This window comes from Panthera tigris, chromosome C2, assembly GCF_018350195.1.
Source record: "Panthera tigris isolate Pti1 chromosome C2, P.tigris_Pti1_mat1.1, whole genome shotgun sequence".
NCBI lineage: Eukaryota > Metazoa > Chordata > Mammalia > Carnivora > Felidae > Panthera > Panthera tigris.
In genome coordinates this window covers 951,024-978,077 of record NC_056668.1, presented here as the reverse complement: position 1 = coordinate 978,077, position 27,054 = coordinate 951,024, and the positions used below count along the sequence as shown (strand labels likewise).

At 53.4% G+C, this 27,054-nt stretch overlaps 1 protein-coding gene across 15 annotated transcripts in view; it reads left to right on the top strand.

The window, feature by feature from the left end:
* PCBP3 (poly(rC) binding protein 3) overlaps nucleotides 1-27,054 on the top strand; it is a 267,713-nt gene that overhangs the window by 150,068 nt on the left and 90,591 nt on the right. Inside the window, exon 1 of one of the 15 annotated variants that reach the window (XM_042957305.1) lies at nucleotides 6,765-6,960. The exons of 13 other annotated variants lie outside the window; for them this stretch is intronic. The gene's annotated coding sequence lies outside the window, so the exon portion shown is untranslated. Of the gene's footprint in view, nucleotides 1-6,764; nucleotides 6,961-27,054 lie in introns of those variants that run through there. One more of the 15 variants, XM_042957293.1, reaches the window with a different exon arrangement.

Sequence of the window (27,054 nt, the reverse complement as noted above, 5' to 3'; positions counted from 1 at the left end):
ATTTGTTAGACTTACATCAAAGTATTTCCTTTTCTAAGTGATTGTAAATGGTATTATTTTTACTTTGTTTCCATGTGTTCATTGCTTGTCTGTAGAAATACAATTGACTTGACTTGTATATGTTGATCTTATATCCTGTGACATTTATAACTCACTCAGTGGTTCTAGGAAACTTTTTGTAGATCCTTTGAGATTTTCTATGTAGACTATACTGTCATCTTCAAATAGAGGCAGTTTGACTTCTTTAACAATCTATATGCCTTTTATTTCCTTTTCTTGCCTTATTGCATTGGCTGGGGCTACACTGCTGTGTTGAATAAGAGGGATGAGCCTGGACATCCTTGCCTTGCTCCTGATCATGGGGGAACCACTGAGTCTTCCATTGTTAAGTGTGATGTTAACCCTAAGTTTTTGTGGATGCTCTTTATCAAGTTGAGGGAGCTCTCTGTTTCTAATTTGCTGAGAGTTTTTGACATGAATGGGTGTTGAATTTTGTCAAATGCTTCCCATATATCAATTGCTATAATAATGTGATTTTTCTTCTTTAACATTTTAATATTATGGATTATATTGATTGATTAAAAAAATTTTTTTAACGTTTATTTTTGAGAAGAGAGAGACAGAGCATGAGTGGGGGAGGAGAGAAAGAGGGAGACACAGAATCTGAAACAGGCTCCAGGCTCTCAGCTGTCAGCACAGAGCCTAACGCGGGGCTTGAACTCACGGACCGTGAGATCATGACCTGAGCCGAAGTCGGATGCTTAACTGACTGAGCCACCCAGGTGCCCCTACATTGATTGATTTTTTTAATATTGAACAAGTTTTGCATCTCTGGTGTAAATCCGTCATTGTCATGATATATAGTTATATTTATGTATCGCTGGATTGCATTCACTTGTATTTTGTTGAGAATTTTTACATCCATGTTCATGAAGAACATTGCCTGTCGCTTTCCTTCTGAGCTCTGTATTTGCTGGATTTGTTATTAGGGTAACATTGACCTCTTGAAATGAGCTAGATGGGGTTCCCTTGTCTTCCTTTGTCTAGAACAGATCGTGTAGAATTGGTGTTATTTTCTTTCAATATTTGGTGGAATTCTCCAGTAAAATCACTGGACCTGAAGATTCCTTTCTCAGGAGGTTTTTTTTTTTTTTAGTTTTATTTGTTTAATTTACATCCAAATTAGTTAGCATATAGTGCAACAATGATTTCAGGAGTAGATTCCTTAATGCCCCTTACCCATTTAGCCCATCCCCCCATCCCACAGCTCCTCTAGTAACCCTCTGTTTGTTCTCCATATTTGTCTCTTATGTTTTGTCCCCCTCCCTATTTTTATATTATTTTTGCTTTCCTTCCCTTATGTTCATCTGTTCTGTGTCTTAAAGTCCTCATATGAGTGTAGTCATATGATATTTGGCTTTCTCTAATTCCGCTTAGCATAATGCCCTCTAGTTCCATCCACGTAGTTGCAAATGGCAAGATTTCATTCTTTTTGATTGCCAAGTGATACTCCATTGTGTGTGTGTATATATATGTGATACACATGTATATACCACACCTTCTTTATCCATTTATCCATTGATGGACATTTGGGCTCTTTCCATACTTTGGCTATTCTGGTAGTGCTGTTATAAACATTGAGGTGCATGTGTCCCTTCAAAACAGCACACTTGTATCCCTTGGATAAGTACCTAGTAGTGTGATTGCTGGGTTGTAGGGTAGTTCTATGTTATGTTTAGTTTGAGGAACCTCCATACTGTTTTCCAGAGTGGCTGCACCAACTTGCATTCCCACCAGCAATGCAAAAGAGATCCTCTGTCTCTGCATCCTCGCCATCATCTGCTGTTGCCTGAATTTTTAATGTTGGCCATTCTGACAGGTGTGAGGTGGTATCTCATTGTGGTTTTGATTTGTATTTCCTGCTATGATGAGTGATGTGGAGCATTTTTTCATGGGTCAGTTGGCCATCTAGATGTCTTCTTTGGAGAAGTGTTTATTCATGTCTTTTGCCCATTTCTTCACTGGATTATTTGTTTTTTTGAGTGTTGAGTTTGATAAGTTCTTTATAGATTTTGGATACTAACCCTCTGATATGTCATTTGCAAGTATCTTCTCCCATTCTGTCGGTTGCCTTTTAGTTTTTCTGATTGTTTCCTTCACTGTGCAGAAGCTTTTTATTTTGATGAGGTCCCAATAGTTCATTTTTGCTTTTGTTTCCCTTGCCTCTGGAGACGTGTTGAGTAAGAAGTTGCTGTGGCCAAGATCAAAGAGGTTTTTGCCTGCTTTCTCCTCGAGGATTGTGATGGCTTCCTGTCTTACATTGAGGTCTTTCATCCATTTTGAGTTTATTTTTGTGTCTGGTGTAAGAAAGTGTCCAGGTTCATTCTTCTGCATGTCGCTGTCCAGTTTTTTCAGCACCACTTGCTGAAGAGACTGTCTTTGTTCCATTGGATATTCTTTCCTGCTTTGTGCAAAGATTAGTTGGCCATACATTTGTGGGTCCATTTCTGGGTTCTCTATTCTGTTCCATTGATCTGAGTGTCTGTTCTTGTGCCGGTACCATACTGTCTTGATGATTACAGCTTTGTAGTGTAGCTTGAAGTCTGGGATTGTGATGCCTCCTGCTCTGGTTTTCTTTTTCAGGATTGCTTTGGCTATTTGGGGTCTTTTCTGGTTCCATATAAATTTTAGGATTATTTGTTTTAGCTCTGTGAAGAATGCTGGTGTTATTTTGATAGAGATTGCATTGAATATGTAGATTGCTTTGGGTAGTATCAACATTTTAGCAATATTTGTTCTTCCTATCCAGGAGCATGGAATCTTTTTCCATTTTTTTGTGTCTTCTTCAATTTCTTTCATAAGCTTTCTATAGTTTTAAGTGTATAGATTTTCACCTCTTTGGTTAGATTTATTCCTAGGTATTTTATGGTTTTTGGTGCAACTGTAAATGGGATCGATTCCTTGATTTCTCTTTCTGTTGTCTCATTGTTGGCATATAGGAATGCAACCGATTTCTGTGTGTTGATTTTATATCCTGTAACTTTGCTGAATTCATGAATCAGTTCTAGAAGTTTTTTGGTGGAATCTTTTGGATTTTCCATATAGAGTATCATGTCTTGATGGAGACTTTTTAAAAATTATTATGTAATTGTTACGGTTTTGGAGTGATGGTGGGGGGTGGGGTTTGGACCTTATGACCAAGAAAGAATTCTTGAGAAGTCTTTGGTGCAAAAAAGGTGATTTTATTAAAGCCGGGTACAGGATCCAAGGGCAGAAAGAGCTGCACTGGGGTTGTAAAGGTGACTGGTTATATACTATGGAATTGGGGGACGTAAGGGCAAAAGGAAAGTTTCTGGAAGGACTTTCATATGATAAAGAGAACTCTTAAGATCCTGGAGGCCTAGCTATTGTCAAGCTGAGGTTGTTCTTCCCTCTAGCAAAGCATTAACTTTAAGACAGTAGAGAGTTCAAAGAAATTTAATTTTATTTACCATTTCCTTCTTGCCTTATTTCCCACATCACTGTGGAGGGAAAGGTGATGTTGGGGCTCCAGGAAACTGAGTCTACAGGTTTCTGGAGATTGGGCTGTTAAGATTGTCTTTTTCTTATAATTTGCTAAGACATTGGTAAACTGTTTGAGACTCCTGTCCTGCATGACTGTGATCTCTATTAGCTAACCATGGGTTTTCCCCTTTCCTTTGTCCTTGGGCAGCCTGGAGAGCCTGAGGAATGTCACAAGTACCCCATGAGTATGTGTAGGGGGTGTTATTTTGTGCTTTGTCCTCAGCCTGCCTTCTGGTCCCTCATCATGACCTTCTTTGTCTTTGCTTATCATTGTTTTTGCTCAGAAGTCTGCTGTATCAGGTATTGATGTAGCCTTTCCTGATTTTTTAAAATTAATGTTTACTTAGCATATAGTTGGGACATATTTTTTCTTTAATCCATTCTGCCAATCTCTCTTTTAATTGGTGTATTTAGGCCATTTATATCCTAATGTAGTAATTATAGCTATGTTAGGACTTAAGGCTGTCCTTTGTTTTGTGTTTGTCCTCTCTGGCTTTGTTTTCTGTTTACTCCCCTTGCCTCCGTTTGGGTTACTCGACCATTTTTTTTTGGAATTCCATTTGATTTATCTATAACATTTTTCAGTGTATGTCTTTGTATATACACTATATGTACACCGATGTTTAAATGGTTCCCTTAAGTATTATGCCATACGTATTAACGTGGTATACTTATCACATGTGGTGTCAGTATTTACTAGTTTGAGTAAATGATAGAAAACTTCCACTTAGATCACTTAACCCTTCTCCTTTATAGAATCCTTGTCATGGCTATTTCTGCTCCATAAATTGACATCCACATTCAACGTTTCGAGTTTCTCCTCCAGCTGCCTAACACAATTTAGATCACTCACAAGGAGAAAGACGACCTACTACATTTACACACACTTCTGCTTTTTGTGTTGTTCTTTCTCCATTCCCGGGCTTCCATGTCTCTGTCATGTTCCCTTTGTGCTTGAAAAGTTCCTTTATCGGTGTTTTAGGAGAGATCTGCTGAAGACAAATCCTTGGTTCTTTCTTTTTAAACTTGAGAACGTGCACCTCATTCCTGAGGGTCGGTTTCACTGGCCAAAAGACTCCGGATGACCGTTCTTGCTTTCCGCACCTGAAGAAGACTGTCCGGCACTTTCTTTCTGGCCTCTGTGCTTGCTGATGAAAGACCCATTGTCATCGGGGTCACTGCCCCTCTGTAGGTAGTGTGAGCATTTCTCCCTGGTTGCTCTCTAGAATTTTCTCTCTTCAGTATTCTGAAGGTCTTGGTGCAGATTTCTTCAGGTTTATCCTCTTTGGAATTTGCAGACCTTCCTAAATCTGTAGGTTTTTGTCTTTCATCAAATTTGGAAAATTTTCCGCCATTCATTTCCTCAACTGCTTTTCAGTTGTATCTTCTTTCTCTTCCTCTTCTGGGACTTCGATGTCACAAATATTAAATCATCCAATCATGTCTTTTTTCATTTTCTTTTCTCTGTTGTTCAGTTTGGTGATTTCTATTGTTTTGTCTCCCAGGTTCACTGATTCTTAGCTCTGTCATCTCCCTCTGCTATTGTGCCTGTCTGCTGAGTTTTTATTTTAGGTTTCATATTTGTCGGTTCTACATTTCCCATCTGGTTCTTCTTTTGGCCCTTCTATTTAGTTGCTGAGCTCTTTCTTATTCCCGTTTGTTTTAAGCATGTGGATATTGCTCATTGAAGCATTTTTATTACAGCTGCTTTAAAATCCCATCAGATCATTCCAACATCTGTGTCATTTCAGGGCTAGCTTCTGTTCATTCTCTTTTCTTATTCAAGTTGAGATTTCCCTGGCTTGGGTGAGACGAGTTTTGGGCTGCTTGCCTCCTGCACATTGGGTATCATGTCCTGAGACCCTGGCACGAAGGTCCAGGTGGGGCTGCTATTCAGCTCCACATTGAGGTCCTCTGGCCTGGGTCCCACACGAGGACAGCACTGCCCCCCGCCTCCGGCCTCCACTTCTGTCCCTCCTCGCCTGGCTCACCACTCCTGTTTGGTTCCCTGCTGCACCCCAGACGCCTGCCTTGTTGCTGCTGTGTCGGGGGTGATCAGGTTTCCACTCTGCTGGCAGCAGGGAAGGGCGGGCACCTCTATGGCCTCTCCCTGCCTTGATGTGCTTCATCACCCCACGTGAGGGTGGGAGTTCTCCCTGGAAGCCCCACACGCAATCACCAGCATCCTTATAAGAGAGGAGGAGGGAGATTTGCTCACAGACTCCGGGGAAGGCCATGTGAAGATGGGGCGGAGAGAGATGAGAAGAAGGTCATGTGGCTGCCAGCTCAGGGGGGACAGATGCTCCCTCGCGCCCTCCGGAGAGCGTGTGGCCCTGCCGCGGCTGAGCTGTGGGCCCGGAAGCCCTGACTGTGGGCTTCGGGCTCTCAGCGCCATGAGAGAGGACGCCGTGCTTCTGTGGCCTCGAGTCCTGTCCTTGGCGACACCGGTGGCCGTTCGTTACAGCAGCTGTAGAATGCACATGGGGTTCTTTTTCTTTTCTGTCTTTCTTGACTTCCGCTCTATTTACGTTCCTTCCATGAGTATTTTCTTCACCCTCCTTAGCCTCCTTACGACAGTTTCTCCAAAATCCTGTCTGGGTATTCCAGCAAGTGGCCACTTTAGAATCAGTATGTCAATTCTGGGTTTTTTCCCGTGTCTTTGTACGCTGAGTGATTCTGGCTCCTATTCCGAACGTTTTGACGTCGTGTTGCGAAGACCCTGGGTTCCGTCGCTGACTTCGTCCGCGGGCGGCTGTAGCCACGCACCACGCACCGGGCGCTCAAACCACGAACACTCGCTCTCACAGCTCCGGGGGCGCGGGCCCAAGACCAAGGTGTCAGCACGGTCGGGTTTGGTGAGACCTCTCTTCCTGACCCCCTGTGTCCTCCCACGGCTTTCCCTCCCCGCGTTCCTGTGGGGACAGATGGGCAGGAGCCTTAGTGGGGGCACAGGGGGCCCTCTGGTCTTCCCTCTTACCCGGACAGTAACCCCATCGGATTGGGGCCCCACCCGCGGGACCCCGTTTGACCTTAATCGCTCCCTTAGAGGCCCCGTCTCCAAGTGCCGTCACTTTGGGGGTTAGGGCTTCAACATCGGGACCGTGGGGTGCCGCTCGGTCCGGGGCAGTCACGTGTCCCCTGACAGTGCGCCGCGGCTGGCCCGTCACAGAGGTGGGTCCCTCGCTGGCTCCACATTGCCGGCCGCGGGCCTCCTGGGGTGGCGGCGGAGCCCGCTTAGTTCTCTGAAACCGCAGCGCCCGGGGCCTGCCTCACCCGCGTGTGATCCGGGAGCCCCGCGTGGGGGCAGAGCGGACGCACCGGACCCGGGGCTCGGCCTCTGCCTTCCAGCATTTCCCCCCACCTGCCGGCCGCCGCCGTCCTCGGTCCTTCAAGCCGGTAAGAGGGCGGACCTTCTCCTGGAGCCGCAGCGGCCCTCAGGCTGAGGGCCCCAAGAGATGGGGAGTCTGCCCGGCGTGGGTCCCTTCTTCCAGGGCCTGGCCCGCCGCCGGGGACGCCGACGCCTCGGGAAGCCGTCGTCCGCCTCCGTCCGTGGGCCCCCGCCGCTGCCGGCGGGAAGGGGCGCGGGTCTCGCGCGGCCCGTGGGCGGGGGGGACGGCGTCCGTCTCTGGGGGTGAAGCGGGCGGGGCCGCGTCTGGCTCCCGGGGCCCCCTGCGCGCGTCCTTCCCGGGGATCGGGAAGGAGCGCGCGCGTCCACGCGGCCCAGGGGTGGCCTCGAGTCTCGCGGCCTTTGCTCGGCTCTCACCGCGCGCCGCTTGAGCGGGGCCGGAAGGAAAGCCAGCCCCGTTTCTCCGAGGGGCTCCCCTGAGCCCCCGAGGCTCGCAGAGGAGCCCAACCGGGGCTGGGGCGAGACGCGCGGTGTGCGGCGCCCCGAGCAGCGGCCGGCCCGTGCCCTCCCACCGCCTTCAGATCCCGCGTGGTTTGGTGCGGTCCTTCGGGCTCTGCTTGGTGGATCTCGTCGCCCACAGCCTGGGCGGCGGGGACGCGCCGGCCTCCCGGCCGGGCTCGGGCTCGGGGCCGCAGGAGATGGCAGGGCGGTTCTGAGTGCGGGGTGGGGGTGGGGGTGGGGGTGGGGGGGCAGCAGGAGTAGGGGAGTAGGGCAGGGGCAGACAGGGTGGAGTCTGCGGGGAGCGCGAGCCCCCTAGACGTCACCCCCCCCCCCCCCCCCCCCCCCCCCCCCGCCTCGGTGCTCAGGGTGGGCAGCTCCTGCCGGGAGCTCCTGTTGAAAGAGTTTCTGTCCTGTGACCGGGGCGGGGCTCCTGGCACAGGCTTGCTGGCTGGAGGGTCCCCGTCCGCATCTGTCCTCCGGTCTGAATGAAGCGCGGAAGAGCTTGTGTCTGTCTGTCTTCGGCCCGGACGGAAGTCAAGGACCGGCACCCTCCCCACGTTCTGAACGACAGTCTCAGGCCTTTCCTGCACCGGCGCTCTCCCGCGCACAGAGGGTTGAGTGACGTTCTGCGGCACTGAACGTGGCCGGCTTCCGCCAGTGCTCAGGTTCTTCCTGGCGAGTCACGTCCCGGGTCGTGTGTTGATTGTGCAATGTACTGAAGTCTGTTTTCTTCTGACGTAGGAGAGAATAAGTGTGTTGGGATTCACCTCGCCGGCGTGCCCCGTGGCACCAGCCGCGCACACCGCGCTTCCGGGGACCGTGTGCCTTTGGGTGCTGCCGTGTGACAGACCGTTTTAAAGTGAAGATAGAGACAGACAGGAGGTCTTTTGGGTGTGACTGGATTTGAGGAGCTGTGAGTAGGTGGGTGCCGTGGCTGGGGAGCTGAAGCCGACACCAGCGAAGTCACAGCGCCGTGGTCGTGTGGTCCCGTGTGGGCCCCTCACGCCTGTCGGCCTTGCGGGCAGGTCTCCTTGCCATCCGGGGCCTGGGACCTGAACCTCCCGGGGCTCCGTGAGCCTCGTGAGCCTCAAAGAGCCACGTTAGGAGAGGGGACGACCCTGAAGGGCGACTTCCGTCTGCAGCCTGGAGGTGTCTGGGGACCCGGTGTGGTCCTTGCAGGTGCCCCAGCAGGCTGCTTTCCTGCCTGTCTAGACCTGGGTCCCGTCACACCTTCCTGCCTCCAGCTCCGGCCCCGGAGCCCAGCTCACCGGACGGCGGGCACCCGGCCTGTGGATCGAGGCCTCCTGCCCCCAGTCCTCTTTGTGTGGTACCGAGGCCCTGAGGCCGAGGGTTGCGGGGGTCCAGGGTGCGCCCCACCTCGCCCGTGGCCCTGGGCACCGGCTGGACCGGGGGTATTTTGCCAGCATCTTCGGGGAAACCATTTCACAATACGTTTTAGTAAGTGTAGTTTATTTGAATGTTATTTGTGGGAACAAGAAAGACATACTGCGGTTTCCATAAAAACTAAATTATGTTTTATTTCCTTGTTGAATTTGTTTTCTTTGAAATGAGCCGGGAAAGAGCGGGAGCACGGATGCTGTGCTGTGTGTGCTCGGTTCAGAGCCTGTGTTTGTCCCTCTGCTCCCTGGGCCCTCCCCGGAGACCTTCAGGAGCAGAGCGGGGTTCCTCCCACTGTCCGCGTGACACTGCTGCTCCTGGGGCGCGGTCAGTGGAGCTGGGGTGGGCCTCTGGTCCCACTTCCTCCTCTCGCCCCGGCGCTCTCTGGAACCCGTGGCAGGGCCGTGAGGTGGCCTCTGGGTCCCACTCAGGCGTCTGCTTCATGTACTGGTGTTTGCAGAGAGCTGTGTTTAGAGAAAGGGTTCCGTGGCTTGAAGAAGTTTGAAAGCGGCCGCTATTCAGAAGAAATCGTTGTTTCAGAACCACGTGTAGACGTGTGCCACAACGTAGAGCACTGGGGACCCTCCAGGGCGGGCCGGGGACCGGTCCAGGGACCTGGGGACTGTGGCTGCGTGCTGATAAGGCTGACACCCAAGGTGGCTCTGCGTATGCCTCGTGGTGGGGCGGGGGTGGAGGGGGGCTGTGTGACGTGACCACCGGGTCTCCGAACCCTTGGTGGGCTGTCGGGACGGCCTGGATGTGGGGCAGAGCAGCTGCCTGAGGAAGCTGAGCTTGAACTGCCCCCGAGGCAGCTGTGCAGGGGTGTCAGCAGTGGGACGGTGGGGCGGGGTGCCGCGGGGGGGTGGGGAGTGGGGGCTGCTGAACGGAGAAGGGAGAGCGAACTGCAGGTGACTGACGGGAACCGTTTTGCCTGAAGTGACAGCCTCTGGTGGCCTGGGAAAACACATTCTCGCCCTGGCTTCCAGCCCGCTCCCCGCTTCTCCCGGGCGTGTTGGGAGCTGCGTGGGGGACCGCATGTGAGGGCCGGAGGGGGCGGTCTGTGTGTGCACTTCCCTGTGGAGTTGTGTCACACGGGAGCCTTGTCCACACCCCTGTTACACGTAAGTTGAGACCCATCACGTAGGGCACTCCGCTGCAGGAGGAGGGTGCGGTTGAAGCGGAGGGAGACGCCTGCCCTGTGGGAACCCTGGCCGCAGGGCACTGGCCCGGGAGCCTGCGTGACCTGTGTCTGCTCCCAGAGGTCCGGACAGGCTCCTGGTGCCCAGGTGCCCTCGCCGGTCCCTCCGTGTCGGGTGCTGGGCCAACCAGCCCAGCCCTTGGCTGCTGCCTGTGGATTGCGTGTCTGTACCTCAGGGCCCTTCTCCCCATGTCTTCTGGGACACTGATTTCTGGGAAGAAGTATATATTTGGTCTTCGTCCCTGTTCGTGGCCCAGAGGACCAAGGGCTTTAACCTCAGATGGTCCCGAGCGAGGAGAGCACAAAGGTGTCTTGTGTTACCTTAGACAAATGTGCTTTGGAAAGCACCCCGCTGACCGGGGCGTGGGGGGTGGGGGGTGGGGGGGGGTGGGGAGGGGCTGGGGACGCAGAGAGGAGCTGAGGGTTTCATCAGTCGCCAGTGGCCAGTGAGTTGTTGATCATCATGTCTGTGTAATGAAGCCTCCATAAAACGCAAAAGAGCTGGGGTTTGGGGAGCTTCTGGTGGGGAGAGTGGCCCCCAGCACACGTAAGCCCCACACCCCTTCCCTGTTTCTGGTACAGGTCTCTCCATCTGACTGTTCCTGGGTTTCATCCTTTTCTAATGAACTGGTGATCTAGTGAGTAAAATGTTTCTCTGAGATCCGCGGGCCGTCCTAGCAAATTAACTGAACCTGAGTCTGGGGACCTGGGAACCTTGACTGATAGCTGGTCGGTCAGAAGCACAGGGGACAGCGGGACTTGAAACTGGCTTCTGAGGTGGGGGAAGGGCGGTCGTGGGATCCGACCTCAGTCTGGGTAGACGGTGTCAGAAATGAGTTGGATCGTAGGACGCCCAGTGGGGTCGGAGGCTTGCTTGGTGTGGGAAGTGCTGTGCGGGGGCCGCTGTCAGAATCCCGTGTTCGCACTGCGGGGTCCTCCCCTCCCCACAAGCTGACTCCGGTTTGCTTCCCCTCTGGGAGCCGGCCACCTGGAGCTCTCTGCGGCCATCCGATGTGTGAGTCCCGTTCAGGGGCGACGTGGGGTCCGGGCCACCTGTCCGTGCAACTTGCTCGAGCCCTTGGCCCTACTTGTGTCCGGGGCCAAGCGTGCCTGGCCTAGGTCGTGGTGGACCCGGTGGTGCCCGCATGGAGCTGTCCATGGCCACGCGTTCACTTCTCGTCCCGGGGGTCAGCGGGAGCTGCTTTGTAGAGTGACGGATCCTCTGTCACAGGAGGCGTGGCCTTGCTCCAGAACCCGGGCCGTCTGCACCGTGTCGCTGGCAGTGGGACTCGCCGGGGCCTCTGCACAGCCGGCCCGTCCACCCCGGTTCCTCCAGCAGCTGTGCGGGCGAGGCTGCAGGGCTCCTGTGGTGCTTGGAGTGGTTTTCCCGGGGCAGCGGAGGTGGCCCGCGCAACCCAGAGGTTCCCCAGGAGGTATGCCCTTTTCTGCGTGCTGGCGGGCATAGGGCACAGTGGGTCCTTCACTTAGAGGACCTGTCCTGGCGGCCGCCCCATCGTGCACGCGGTGCTGACACGCGGGCCCCTGAGCCCTTGGAAGTTACCTTCCACCCTGCGGCCGCCGCACCTCCCAAAGTATCCAGACCGCTTGCTATTGCCTGGCACCGTGTCCATTTAGAAAGCTCCAGCCACAAAGTCGTCCAGCCTGACGTCCGGGTCGTGCTGCGACGCGGTCAGGGCTCCCGAGGAGGGTGTGTGGCAGAGCAAGCAGTTCCCGTAGCCCCGAGGGGAGCCGTGACTGTGCTCTGCTGTCTTCCGAGGGAAGGCTGACCGAGGTCGGTCCTCTGTCCTGGTGGGACCAAGATAGATGTGTCCCAGGCAACTCACTGGGACAAGTGTAGGGGCCACGCGGCGCTGCCACTGGGCCAGTCACTTGGCTGGGACCACAGCGGTCCGCTGTCATGGGCCATGATCTGTCTGGTCTTTATGGTGGGGAGCAGAAAGGGGTGCTCCTGGGTCCAGCGCCCTGCAGCCCCGAAATCCTTCATGGCGGCCTGACTGTGGCTTTGCTGGCATGCCGCCTCGCCTGGAGTGGTGAGGTCCCCAGGAATCCTACTTGGCCATTGCTACTTAATGTAGAAATTTCTACTTAATGTAGACCACAGGGAATGTTCCGGCAGCTGCTACGTACCTCGTCCACTTAACGCTTTTAGGGATTGGGTAAATCACCCCAAGTTGCGTGGGGTAAAATGTCCCTAGTTGCGTGTGCAGACGTGCAGGCCAGGGCCCCATTCACTGTGTTGACTGGGGTTTTGTGGTGGCGTTTGCGTCCCGGGAAGGCCTGGGCGTTCTCTCTCCCCGGCACCCCGTCATCCCGTCCGTGGGGGTCCGGTGAATGCCCGTTCTGTGCCATGGGCTGTCACAGGGTCTCCCTTCATCGTTGACTCTGCCGAGTGGGCAGCTCGGGCCTGGGGGCTGGGCGCGCTTTCCAGACCCTCCCGGGAAGTGGGTGATGTCCACCCTCCTTCCAGCCCTCAGGTCCGGCTAGCGTGCCGGGTCAAGGGCACCTCCGTCCCGGGGACACACCAGTGCGCTTACCGTGGCCCTAGAGCCCTGTGGGTCAGTGCACCCGCTGGCCCCTGCCCTGCGGCCCGTTACATGGCTCTGCCCGCCTAGCCGCATCTGCTGTCCCGGACCCGGGTCTGCCCCGCACCCAGTACTGAGCTCTGCTGCTTCCAGTTCGTCCCTCATCGCCTCCTCCGGGAAACGCTGGCAGGACACCTTCCGCCCCACTCTGCGTGCGCACCCCATTTACGTTTCGCTCGTCTTGGGGCGCCCAGGCCCTACTCGCACAGCGCTGCTCACAGGCGCCGCTTCCTGCCCCTAAAGCCTCCCGTGCTTCCTCGGAAGGGGACCTGTCCTCTGGGGGCCACTGCCCCAGGCCGCCCCCCGCTTGCCCCTTCCCCAGCACACAACTCAGCGGCTGCACCCCACTCTCCACACTGTCCACCGCGGCCCCGGCTCACGGGCGCCCCCCGGGCTGGCCTGGAGTTCTGTCTTCGGGCCTGGGGGCTCTGGGTGACTCGGGGCCAGGTCAGCTTGTTTTCTGAGAGGAGTGGGAAAGCCATGGGCTCCGCCGCCGGTCCCAGTGAGCTGCGGCCTCCAGGGGGGTGGGGGAAGAGCCCCGGCCCCGAGACTCGGGCACACGCAGCCGGCGCCTCCGTCAGCCGCTCCTCCAGGAAACCCGCGGGGGCTGTGAGGACCCGCCTGCTGCGGACAGGACACCGCTTGGTCGTCAGGAGGGAGGGACACTGGGTGCTGCCAGGACACCTGGAGACCCTGTAGGCATGGGTCCCGGCAGGGCCAGCAGGTGCTCTGTGCCCGCGAGAACCGTCTCAGTTTTGTGGGTCGTGGAGTCTCTGTGGCACCCACTGCGCTCTGCCCTCACGGCCTGAAGCCAGTGAGTGGGAGTGTGTTCAGTGAGTGTGTGGGTGTGCCCACGTGCCCATAAAACTTGAACCGCAGCAAAGGGCTGGGGCTGGGTTTGGGCCCAGGAACACATTGTGTTTCCAGAGGATGTGTTGCTGCAGCCGTGCCGTGGGGCCACGGACCTCTGCTGCCCCCCAGTGGTGAGGATGTGGCTAAAGGAGGCCAGCTCCTTTCCTCTACACGTACCTCTTGGGTTGCCCAGATTGGAAGTACACTTGACCCTTGAACACGCGGGATTAGCGCCCCCTCCCCCCCTCCACGCAGTCAAAAATATACGTGTATTTTTTTAATTTAAATTTTAGTTAACTATAGTGTAGTATTGGTTTCAGGAATAGGTGTCAATGATTCATCACTTACATATGACACCCAGTGCTCATCACAAGTGGCCTCCCTAATCCCCATCCCCCATCCAGCCCGTCCCCCACCCACCTCCCTCTGTCAACACTCGGTTTGTTCTCTGTCGTTAAGAGTCTGTCATGGTTTGTTTCCCTCTTTTCTCTTTTTTCCCCTCTTCCCATATGCTCGTCTGTTTTGTGTCTTAAGTTCCACCTACGGTATGTCCTCTGACCGACTCACTTCACTTAGCATAATACACTCTAGTTCCATCCACATTGTTACAAATGGCAAGATATCATTCTTTTGGATGGCTGAGTAAAAAGTAAGCAGGAGTCCCTAAGTTGTGGGACTGGCCAAAAAGCATTAGGACCTAGATAGAAAAAAGGAAAACGAAACCAGGGGAACTTGCTGAGGCAAAATTATGTGGGTCTCAACTATATGTCACTTTATATGCTGTGGCACAAAACGGCCATGGGTTCCACTCCTCGCTGTGAAACAGTGTGTGATACCGTGAAAGACCCTTTGTGCCTCTTTCCCCGTTTCTGAAACAGAAAGTACAATGTTTACAGTAAACGGTTGCTTGCCCAACAGGTGAGGTAACACATAAGAAGCTAGCATTACAGAACAAGTGGATTGGATTTGTTAACTGTATTCCGTTTTTTCATTTACATATTTAAATGTGTCATTTCGTTTACCTTTATAATTACATCTCTAGCAAGAGATACTGTTTTTGAATTTCAAGCGGGTACATCAACTTTGAAATAAATTTGAGTTAAGAAACTGAAAAAAAAGAAAAAAATACATGTGTAGCTCTTAACTCCCCCAAAACTTAACTACTAATAGCCTCCTGTTGATCAGAAGACTTTTTGACAACATAGTCGATTAACACGAGTTTTGTGTGTTAAATGTGTCGTATACTGTATTCTTGCGGTAAAGTAAGCTAAAGAAAACGTTATTAAGAAAGTCACAGGTGTCTGGGTGGTTCAGTTGGTTAAGCGTCCGACTTCGGCCCAGGTCATGATCTCACGTTTCGTGGGTTCGAGTCCCCCGTTGGGCTCTGTGCTGACAGCTCAGAGCCTGGAGCCTGCTTCGGATTCTGTGTCCCCCCTCATGCTCTGTCTCTTGCCCCGCTCATGCTCTGTCTCTCTCTGTCTCAAAAAAAAGTAAACATTAAAAAAAAAAAAAAACAGAAGTCTTCAGCTTCCAAGAAAGAAAATGGTTAAAAAAAAAAAAAAAGAAAAAATCATCAGGAAGAGAAAATACTCTTACAGTACTGTGTTTATCGATAACATAAGTTTATGTTGACCGTTTATAAGATGAATTGACTGTCAGTACGTACGTCAGTATTATCTTCCATGATACAAAATGCTGTCTGTGTTACTTGCACTATGAGCACCAAGCACCAGACTGAGAGATAATGTGGAAACTACACTCGTGGGCATTCACAGGTGTCCCGAACCACGCACCGATAACGAAGCGGCAGCGACGTGATCGCTTTGTCGCGGCCATCAACGCAGTTGCTTCACAGGAGCTCAGCCTACACACTAATGAGCGCATTGTCGTAAAATTTTTACGTCATACGGTATTACGGTCCTATTCGTAATACAGCGTTGGAAGCATTGTTACTTTTTTTTAAAAAACACTTGCCTGTGACGCTAGGCTGACGGGTAGTGTCTCCAAGTAGGAGACAGGCATAACAGCACGGTAGTGTAATTCTTTGAAAGCAAGTGACACAAAAAGTTATAAAACAGAAAGGAAACCAATACATTATTCATTTTATGTGAAATGTCACTCATGTGACGCCTGTGTAAGGGATAGGCTGTCCACTTCCACGTGAGTCTTGCCCACGATGTCCTACCCAATGAGTGCTCAGGCGATGGCGCTGATGGTGACACACAATGGTGGCCTGCAGTTCCTGCCACAATGACTACATCTGCACATGGAGACACTCACAAATGCACAGCAGGTGAGTGTGTTACCTGTATGACGGGATGGTTATTTCCTAGTCACTGAGTGAAGGTGGGTCATCCTCGAAGGCCTCATTCTTGTCGTCTTCACGCCGAGGAGGCACAAGAGGAGGGAGAGGAGGTGGTCACCCTGTCTCTGGTGGAGGAGGGGGAGGGAAGGCAGCAGAGCAGGCACACTTGGTGTCATTTTACCGAAATACATCATAATTTCTCTCTTTTTGCTTTTTCATTCCTCCAAAAATGTTGTCTACGGCACCAACCCTTCTTCCACTGTCTGCTTTGGTTTCAGTGCCCGTATCTTAGAAGGGTCCGTGTCATACGAGAAGTCGAAAGCAGTCCCGAGTAATTGGCACCCACCTGCCCGATGCTCATTGTCGAAAGTGACGGTGTCTTCCAGCACTGCTTCTTCTGCGTCTTCTCCCTCATCAGTCTGGCCCTGGTTCGGAGGCTCTCATCTCCGCCAAGTTGCCTCTGTTCACCCCCCTGGGGTGGTCTGTTAGCTCTTGAACTTCTCCGAGATCCAGATCTTGAAACTCTTCCCCCCTCACCTTTTTTGCACGTCCATGATCTCATTTATGATCTCCTTGATTGGCTCTGTCATAAATCTAGCGAAGTCACCACAGCATCTGGACACGGTTTTCTCAGCGGGAGTTTGTGGTTTCAGGCTCTGTGGTTTTCATGGCTTTTTCTCTAACAGCAATGGCATCCTCAGTGGTGTAATCCTTCCAGGTTTCCGTGCTGCTCTCTTCCATGGGGTTCTCTTCCGTAGCATGGGCAGTCCTTTCCACAGAGTGCCGTGTGTAATGAGCCTTAAAGGTCCTTATGACCCCTGATGTAGAGGCTAAATTAGAGACGGTGTTTGGGGTCAAGCAGACCACTTCAGCAGCTTTGTTGTTGAGCTCATGGGAATCTGGGTGGCCGGGATATTGTCCAATATCAGAAAAACTTTAAAAGGCAGTCCCTCACTAGCAAGTACTTCCTGACTTCACGCACAAAGCATCGATGGAGCCAATCCAGAAACAGGGTTCTCGTCCAGGCCTTCTTGTTGTACAACCGGAAGGCTGGCGGCTGGTGTTTATCTTCTCCCTTCAAGGCTCGGGGGCTTTCTAGATAAGGGCCATCCAGATCATAAACCTGCCTGCGTTTGCACAAAACAGTAGAGCCAGCCCATCTCCCCCGCCCGTCCTACATCCCGGTGCTCCCTTCTCTCCCCTCCTGACGGATCTACTTTGTGGCACTTCTTGTCCAGGATAGGGCCCTCGGTCTGCATGAAACATCTGTGCAGGCAAATACTCTCTCCTCGGTGATTTTCTTGGTGGTGGCCGGGAGCTTGTCTGCTGCCTCTTGCCGGCCCAAGTTGCGGCTCTGTTATCTCCACATTTTGTAAGGGAAACCTCTTTCTGAAATTATTAAACCATCCTTCGCTGCCATTAAATTCTCCAACTTTAGATCCTTAACCTTTCTTTGGCTTTAAGTTTTTATATAACGACTTTGCGTTTTCTCGAATGATTTTGGAGTCTATAAGTGTGCCTTTCCTATGCGCCCACATAAAAGTGGCATTTTCAATATGAACTAAAAAGATATCTTGCAGAAAATGTGAGGTTTTCACCCCTGCTGGCATAGCTGCGGTGCCGGCTTCACGAGTTTCCTTTTCTTCTTCTTCTTCTTTTGTTTTGTTTTGTTTTTTTACAACGGTCTTTATCCTGGATTCATTTATCTTCAACGAACGGCAGCCAGAGTTGTAGACCTCAATCTGTGGTGCCTACGAAGCAACTCGGCTTTCTCTTTTAATGTCATGACTTTTCTCTGCTTCTTGGGAACGCTCCTAGCACCACCGGTGGCACTTGGTACGGGCCCCGTGGTGTCCTCTGGGTTTACAGCACTGCTCCAAACACAGCGCAGAATACCTGAGCCCTGCAAGAGATCGCTTCTCGCTGGATCCGCAGTTTACTGGAGAAATGCTCTGCTCACGCAGATATTAGCATCCGCATCCACGGTGTTTGGAGCAGACGCTGGCAGCGCGGGAGCTCCCCACAATAGCAGCAGCGGGTGGCCATGAAATTATTGCAACGGTGCAGCTTGTACTACGGTGAATTTTCTGCGGTTGTGATTTAATTCTGCATCTTAATTTTTCAATATTTCTCTCGATTGCACAGTCTGTGTATGTGAGTTTTGGTAAATGCCAACTTTTTGTCACATGTTTGTGTGTATCTTATGGTAGTAAATGATAAAATCGAGGAGCATCTACATGTATTTCTTACGTTCATGAGATACCTAATTTTTTTGATAATTTCTAGGCTATGCAATTTGCCTGCAAGTTTTTTTTTCAAACTGTTAGAAATCTCCAAAAAGCTTCCGATATATTTATTGAAAACCATCCACGTATAAGTGGTCCTGCATAGTTCAACCCACGTTGTCCTTGTTGAGTTTGGGAGGTGCCGTTGACCCGCGTCCTTGGGTCCTTGGCCGTCGTGGAGCCGGCCCTGCTCCGGGCGCCGGGAAGTACCTCCCTGCACAGGACGCGGTGGGACGGGTTGGAGCCGTGGGTCCCCCGCAGCTGCGAATCTGGGGAGTACCCTTAGGGGAGAGAAAATCGGCCCCTTGGCTTTGTCTAGCAACTTTGTGATGAAAACCCCTCGTTTCAGAGCTGCTAGCCCTTGGGTTACAGTCTAGGTTTCCGGGGTGGTTTCGATGCTGTGAGCAGCAGACGCCTCCGTCGAGGAAGCGCGTGGGTCACGACAGCCACTCCCTCCTTGCCGTGTCACTCTGCTTGCCTCGCCGACCGCCAGCCGTGCCACCTCCTCATCCCCCCGGGCCTGGTCCTGACTGCCGAACCTCACCCCTGCTCGCTGTGAGCACCCAAGGAAGGGGCTCGGCCGCCACCGCGTTCCATCAGGATCGGCCTCCGTCTTCCTCCCCCCAGCCCTCCCCTCGCATCAGTGGTTGTGCCGTCCCCGTGCTGGTTCAGTCCAGAACAGTTTCTCATGCCTCGGGCCTGTCCAGCGCGGGAGAGCAAGGTGCGAGGACACCACGTGCAGGCCTGGAGCGCACAGAGTGGCTTGGAGGGGAGGCCCGTGGTTCCAGACTTCTGTGACTCGCTGCCTCAGACCCGGCCCCCGCGTGGTGCTCCCCGTCCTGCAAAGCAAGTCAGATGTTGAAGACATCCTTTGACTACACTTGTGAGCTGGCAAGGACGCGAGGAGCCCACGTAGGCTGCAGGCGACGTGTGCACGGGAGCTCGGGAGAGGGGCGAGCCAGCCTGGGCGCTGCTCCTGTCGGGCCCACCTGGGACTGGAGCTTCCGTGCATCGGGGCCGACCTAACAACAGACGGGGCTCAGGGCTACTGGAGTTGGGGACCTGGGACGTCTCACGGAGCTGCCGCTCACGGGGCAACCCCCTCGGTGCAAGGCCATGGGACGTGAACCTGCCCCGGAGAAGGACGGTCACGGTGCACCACGTGATAGCCTGCGTCCCGGTGTGGGCGAGACGTTCTCCCAGAAGAGTCTAACTCTGCTCTGACCCCCACTTGACGCATTGACCCGTGGTCGATACCTGTCACGGAAAGAATGTCCTGAGTTGGCAGCAACCCAAGAGATGGGCCAATTCATGCCACCTGCTGGCCACTTGGCTGGGAGGTCAGGTCTCAGAACAAACACAGTCAGAAAATTGGTGACCGGGAAGTCGGGGTGAGTCTACACTGGTCACAGGGTCTTTCAGTTCTGAGGCAGGCATTTGACCTTTGCTGTGGATCCCTGCCAGCCTTCCCTGCCCTCCATCCTTGTCCAGTGGACTTGAGGACCGCATATCCTAAGGACAGGCAAGGGTTCCCCTCAGCAGGCTGATCGGGCCGTGGCCCTACCGAGTGCCGACCCGCCGCGATGGAGACCCCCGGCCGAGCCTGCCTTTGACATAACTCGGGGCGCCTGGCCTGGCCGGGGCTGGTGACACGTGGGCCCCACCCACCCTGACAGGGCATCTGGTGGGAACAGCCCTTCCCCGCCAGTACCTGCTTCCGTCTGCAGACCCCTCAGCACCTCCCCCACCCTCACGGTTTTCACAGCGTCTGCGGACAGCGCAGCGCACTGCAGCAGAAGGGACAGCCGGACTCCTGCCCTCAGCGTCCCCGGGCCGTGTGCCAAGCAGGGGCTGGGTGCAGACCCGAGGACCGTGGGCGAGTTAGTGCCCAGAGATGCGCACTGCGTGAGGGGAGTTTGCACTCAGGAAGTCCCCGTGTCCCCACCCAGCGAGGCACAGACAACTGTGGGTGATGATGCTTCTCGACGGAATAAAAGTGACAGTGGCACAATTCACCTAAATGGCCAAACCGGGAGGAAGTGTGATACAGGATGGGGCGCTGCAAAGCCCCGACGGCAAGGGCACAGGACACAGTAAGGACACCGAAGCCATAGGAAAACAGCCAGTACGTGGGATTCTGCCGCTTTGAGAAGACGGCTCTCTCCGAGGGTGGTGTCGGCGCCTGAATCCTGGCCCGCGGGCTGCAGGTTCGGGGGGTTCCAGCCGCACCTCCGGCTGCCAGTGAGCTCGCACCTGTTCTTTTCCTGAAGCCTATGTGGCAAATATTTTCTCAGGTTATTTGCCCTTACGTTTCATTGAAATACATGTTTAAAAATAGACTTAGGAACCATTTTAGATTTACAGAAAAAATCAAATGACGGCACAGGGATCTCCCACCCACCCCGGAATAACAGATGTGTTGGGGGTACGTTGCTTACGGTTGAGGGACAAATATCGATACGTTGTCATTAACTACAACCCACACTGCCTACAGATTTCCTCCGTTTTTACCTAACGTCCTTCTTCTGTCTCGGAATCTCATCCAGGACACGTGTTACATTTAACCCTCAGGCTCTTCAGGGTCTTCTTCACTGGCAGTTGCTTAGACGCGCCTGGTTTTGGATGAGCTTGACCGTTTGGAGGAGCACGGGTCAGGGATTTTGTAGAATGTCGCTCTGTTGGGATTTACCTGACATTTGTCTCCGGCTTAGACCCGGAGCGTGGCTCGTTTCCGGGAAGACCACGGCAGGGGGGAAGTGCCGTGTTCGTCACATCCGGGGTGCACGCTCTCAACGTGGCTCGTCCCTATCGACGTTGACCTTGAGCAGCTGGCCGGGGTGCTGTCTGTCCGGTTTCCCTGCTCCACAGCTGCTGTTCTTCGCTGCCCTTCCACGCCGTCCTCTTGGTAGGACGGCGGTAGGTGCAGCCCACACTTGAGGAGTCAGGTAGAAACAGTTTTGTTTTCTAGACTCTATTTCGGGATTGTGTGTGAGTGTGGAATCAGTCTTCAAGTTTTTTACTTTTTGGTCTAAAACTAACTGTGCCAGCACCTGTGTTAAGCGGTGACTGTCAGCTTCCCGGTGACCCTTGCTGTCACGTCAGCTTCCCCCTGCTTGGTTCCGCTGAGCTCTTTGCATCGCTGTGCCTCGAGCCCCCGGCTGTGGCCAGGTGGCTGCAGAGCAGAGGCCAGGCCAGCAGTCAGGCCGAGGGGCCCAGAGTGTGGTCCATGGGCTCAGCATCGACAGAGTAGCAGCAAACCGCATGGCTGGGACTACCTGGCTGCTTGATTTTGTGTTTCCCCGCAGTTGGATTGCTGCTGACAGATTGAAATTTCCTTTTCACCGAAAAGAACCACCTTTCCGGTGACCCACTGCCTGCACGCTCTGTGACCCATCACTCTGAGGAGGCGATAGGATTTGTCGCTGCCCCTACAGGGGCTTGTCTGGGAGCAGCCGCGGCTCACCAGTGAGCTCTTCCCGCATCTGGTTTCTCCGTGGGTTTCATCGCACAGAGTTACACCGCCACCGCGTGCACACGCCACACGCGCCTGTACACGCACACGCGTCCGTGCACGGATGCCCACACACGCAGACCAGAACAGGCTGGTTGTGGCCTGGGATCACTGGAGCCACCTGCCGGTGCCGTGACCGCGTCGGATTGTCAAATACGGCCGAATGCAGGAACTCTTCTGAGTTTTGTGCGAGCTCTCTGCTCAGTGCTCCCATTTTTATTGTTAAAAAAGGCTGAATTCCTAGGGGTGGGTGGTGTGGGCAAGCTTGTCCCCACCCGGGACAGTCCGTGGTTGCACCCTGCACACGTGGCAGAAAGGCGCCCCCGTTGGCCATAGGGTCTGAGGTGCCATAGGCTTTCTGGAAGAAATGCCTCTCAGTTTTTTTATGTGCCTTTGGTTAATTTCCAGCACCCTGAAATGGTTACTTTTGACACTTTGGTCTAGTTTTGTCATTATTTCGGGGGAGACGATTTGGCAAGCCCCTCATTCCGCCTTCCCCCAGCCCCACGTCCCTCATTCTTTCTCTCAAATATTTTAGACATTTCCCGAGATCGCTGATCTGAACCGCAGGTCAGTTTACGAGCATCTGGGGCTTCGAACACTCAGATTCTCCCTACACTTTTTGAATCTCTTGTTTCCTTTTTTCCCACTGTCTTTGTATTCTCTGAGGGAGTCTGAGGGCGTTCAGCCACATCCAGAGTTCTCAAACTCAGTCATGGAAGCAAAGAGCCCCATTATGGCATCCATATGTCCCGCAGTCAGATTTTTCAAACCAGGTTTGCTTCTTCATGGCGACGCATCACCGAGGGGCCTGGCTTCGTGCAATAAAGCCCCGTTGGCGCTACGACCGGCAGTGAGCACTCCCCTCCCTGCCTGGGCTCTGTCTTCATGGCCTGCGTGGGCGTGGGGTGGGGCAGGGGCCGGCCGCCCCGCTGGGCCCGCTGCTTCGTCCCGTGGTCAGTTCGCACCTGCCACCACCTCGTGGTCCATTCAGCCTGTCACTTCTGCAAGAACACAGATGACCCCGAGTCTGTAGGAGGGGCCTCAAGGAAATGGTGCAGGTTTTAGGGGCCATCAAAAGAGAGCAGACTAGGGGCACCTGGGCGGCTCAGTCAGTTAAGTGTCGGACTTCGGCTCAAGTCATGATCTCGCAGTGTGTGGGTTCAAGCCCCGCGTAGGGCTCTGTGTGGGCAGCTCGGAGCCTGGAACCTGCTTCCAATTTTGTGTCTCCCTCTCTCTCTCTCTGCCCCTCCCCCGCTTGCACTCTGTCTCTAAATAAATAAATAAATAAATAAATAAATAAATAAATAAATAAATAAAATTCAAAAGAGAGCAGACTGTCCCCAGCCGTAAAGATCTGAACTTCCTGAGGGGCTGCCTCAGGGCTGTGTGTTTGGGTCTGAGTGCAATCAGAAAGGAACGCGCTTCTCCTACGGAAACGTGCAGACGTCCAAACGTCCAAGCCCCGAATTTCACAGGCGGGCGACCCAAGAGGAGGCATCTCTGATGCCTGGGAATGTCCGAGGCCAGGTGGCCTCCTCAGCCCCGCCCCCCATCCCAGGTGCACACGGGTCCAGCAGCTGTTACAGATCCGATGCGGGGCTCACTTTGGGTTCGCACTGATGGTTTTGGTGGGGTCCCCCTGAGGTCCGAGGGCCCCCAGCGACTCTGAAGTGGCAGCCGGGATGAGTCATTGCAGAGTCCAGACAAAGACGTGTTGCGTCTGTGTTCATTGGGACACCGGCTGCTTTGGAGCCCGGCCCCTCCTGTTTCAGAGGCTCTGCGACTTGGGACAGGAGGAAAGGTGGTGAGGGACAGGGCATGACCCTCCCTTCTCGTGGGCAGGGTGGCAGAAGTCAGCAGGGTGTGCTGCTCTCGTGGGGGGGCCGTGGCCCTGAACACACACCCATCCTGGGACTGCGGACTCTCGGAAGGTGGGGTCTGTCCTGCCAGACTGCAGTCCAGGGTCGCCGTTGGAGAGGGTCCCTGAGGGAGTAGGGGGTGCCCTTCTTTATCTTTCAGGGGTGGTGCAGGCCATACCTTTTGTCTGCCTTTCTTTTTGGGTTTCAGTAGGATTTCAGAGGGAAGTCTGAGATGGCAGGAAGCACAAGGGGAGGCTTGGACTCCCCACCTCACTGTCCGAGTGTCTCGGCTGGCACGCCCACGAAGGGGTGTCTGTGTTGGGGCGTGGGGGGGGGTCCTCTCACGTCACAGGGAAGAGTGAGTACACGCACTCTAGTGTTGGAGATAAATAGGACACCCTGGGAGTGTAAGCTGATCTATAGGGACATAAAGTAGGTCAGCAGACTCCTGCTTCCCAGAAGACACAGGAGCTGAACGCAGCCCACACCCTGGACGTTACACACAAAACAAGCATAAGACACTCCAAAAGGTGGAGAGAACCGAGGGAGGGCATGGTGATGAGTCCCCTGGCGTTTCCGTTCGCCTCAGCCATCCTGGACTGGAGGCTGGACAAGTCAGAAACCTAGAACACCAATAGGTGCAGACCCAAGTCAGAACAAAAACAAAATTCAAGTAAACCGAGCTCTCTAAGCAAACCAGCCTGGCCAGACAGAACCCTTCAAACAAGAAGCATTCGACTGGGGCCAGACAGCCCCCAAAGCTGTGAGCAGCCTGGCCAGACTGTAACAGTCACTCCAGCCCCCACCGCGCTGGTGTCAGACAGGCAGGGGGTGGGGGGTGGGTCTGTGCTTCCATCCCTCTGGGCCCTTGAAGACCCCCTACTGCCCGGTCAGTGTGGACAGGCGCTTCCCCAGCAGCCCACGAGTAAAGGGGCCCATACTTGCTATCGGCGGAGGCCCAGGGGGAGAACCTTGTCTTCTGCCCTTTCCATGCTGCATTGGTGTCCAAGGAGTTCAGAGCAAACACAAGATTTAAATGAAATCGAGGGGCGCTTGGGTGGCTCAGTCCTTTAGGATCCGGCTCTTGATATTGGCTCAGGTCATGATCTCACAGTCTGTGAGTTTGACCCTCCGGGCTGTCAGTGCAAAGTCTGCTTGGGATTCTTTCTCTCCCTCTCTGCTCCTCCCCTGCTTGAGCTCGCTTTCAAATAAATAAATAAACAAACAAATAAATAAATAAATAAATAAAATGCAGAGGTTAATAAATTAATACAGAGTGTCCAGATTTCATCCAAAAGCCATTCTACATACAACCAGGAAGATCTCAACTTGAGTGACAAAGACGATCAACAGACACCAACACTGAGATGACAAATTTATGTTGAAGTTATGTGACAAGGCTTAAGGAAGTCTTTATAAAAATGCTTTATAGGCAATTGCAAACACTTGTAACAAATGAAAAACTAGAAAGTTTCAGCAAAGAAATAGAAGTTGTAAGGAAGAACCAAGTTGAATTTATTTTTTATTAAGAGTTAATTTTTTCAGACTACTTTTAGGTTCACAGCAAAATTCAAGGGAAAGTGCTGAGATTTCCCACCCCAACCCCCCCATCCCCCCCCCACCGACACACAGCCTCCCCCACTGTCAACAGCCTGCACCTGAGCTGTGTGTGTGTTACTGTCTGTGAACCTGCACTGACACCTCATCACCCAGAGTTCGTAGTTTCCACTGGACTCGCTCTTAGTGGTGCGTGTTGTGTGGGTTTGGACAAATGTGTAATGACAGCTGTCCACCGTCACGGTGTTGTAATGAGGAGGGAGTGTTTTCACTGCCCTAAAGGCCTCCGCATTCTATCCATTTATCACATCACCCCCACTACCTCTGGCAACCCCTGACCTTGCTGTTGCCTCCATGGTCCCGCCTTTTCCAGAACGTCGCACAGATAGAATCGTACAGGATGCAGCCTTTTCAGATTGGCTGCTGTCTCTTAGTGAGATGCACCTGCGGACCCTCCGTGCCTTCGTGGCGTGACGGCCCGCTCCTTCTTAGCGCCGAATACCATCCCGTCGTCTGGACGCACCCGTGTGTTTGCCCATCACCTCCCGAAGGGCACCTTGGTTGCTTCCAAGGTCTGGCAGTTATGAATAAAGCTGCCGTAAACATCCGCCTGCGGGTTGTCGTGTGGACGTGAACGTTCACCTCCTCTGGGTAGACCTCAAGGAGCACGACCGCTGGGTCGTATGGTCAGAGCGTGTTCGGTTTTGTAAGAAACCGGCAAACCTTCCTCCGCGGCGGCTGCCCCTCTCTGCTTTCCCGCCAGCAGTGAGGGAGCGTTCCTTCTGCTCCGCGTCCCCGCCAGCGATCCGTGTTGTCGGGGTTCCGGGTTGTGGCCGTTCTCACGGGTGCACGGTGACGTCGTTGCCGTTTTCATTTTCATTTCCCTGATGACGTGTGACGTCTGTATGTCTTCTCTGGTGAGGTGCTAAATTAAAATTTTGGATCTGAAAAACACAATAAATGAAGTTTAAAAACTCAAATTGTATACTTTAAATACATGCAATTTTATGCTATACCCCAATTAACCTGTGAAACAAAAAAACTCAGATTTGGTCCTAGACAAGCCTAGTGACGTTCTCTTTATAAGACACTTTAAGTAAATGATCCAGAAAGTTCAAAATGAAAGGGATGGAGGAAACGACCAGACTCACACTAACTAAAAGAAAGTAGGAATTTGAGCAACTGGGTGGCAAGGCTGGGCTAAAGCTCGCATCGCTCCCGCTCCCAGTCTGGGGACCACACGGACAAGCACGGTGGGGACTTCGCAGGGTCTTGGATAAGCTGCAGGAACAAAGGGTCCTCAAATCTCAGCGGCTTATACATTCAGTTTATTTTTTAGTCATTTGGGTCAGCTGAGGCCCTTCTGTGTCGACTTCTCCCCCCGTCCCAGGCTAATGGTGCAGCCTGTCTTTGGAATATTGTCACGTCACAGCAGGAGGAAGAGAGCAGGAGAGCTGTGCACGGGCCGGTAGGACTTCCTCCCGCGGGAGACATGACATGGCCAGGCCTGACCTCTGGGCTTGGCCTGTGTAGCATTGTCTCGGGGACAGGAGCAGTAGATGATACAGCCTCTCTGCTCACCACCGTTCACTCCACCCCTTTACCTCTGCAAAACGGGCCCTGCCCGAGATGACCGAACTGTCCATCCGTGGCCCAGACTGAATGGCCAGGACTGAATGGCCAGGATCTCTTCCTGTTTCCTCGCTAGCCCCCGATCTGCCTCTTCTCGCTCTGGAGACCTAAAGCCCCAGGAGTTGCTGACCACCCTGTCCACCCTGCTGGACACGGGTGGGTCGGTGTGCAAGGCCTCAAACAAGCCCCCTTTCTGATGAAGCTGGGGCAGGAGACCCCAGTGGGCCTGCAAGCCCGGCCCCAGTTCTCAGACCCGTCGAGCAGGTGGGCATTTCTGTAAAAGGCCAGAGAGTAAATATCTTAGGCTTTGTGAGCCGTGCCTGGACCGACTACCCAGCCTCTGCATCGTAGAGAGAAAGCAGCCACGGACGGTTCACGGGCACGGGCGCGGCTACACGCCGGTAAAACTTCTGTGTGAGACCACGTGCTGGGCCGGGCTG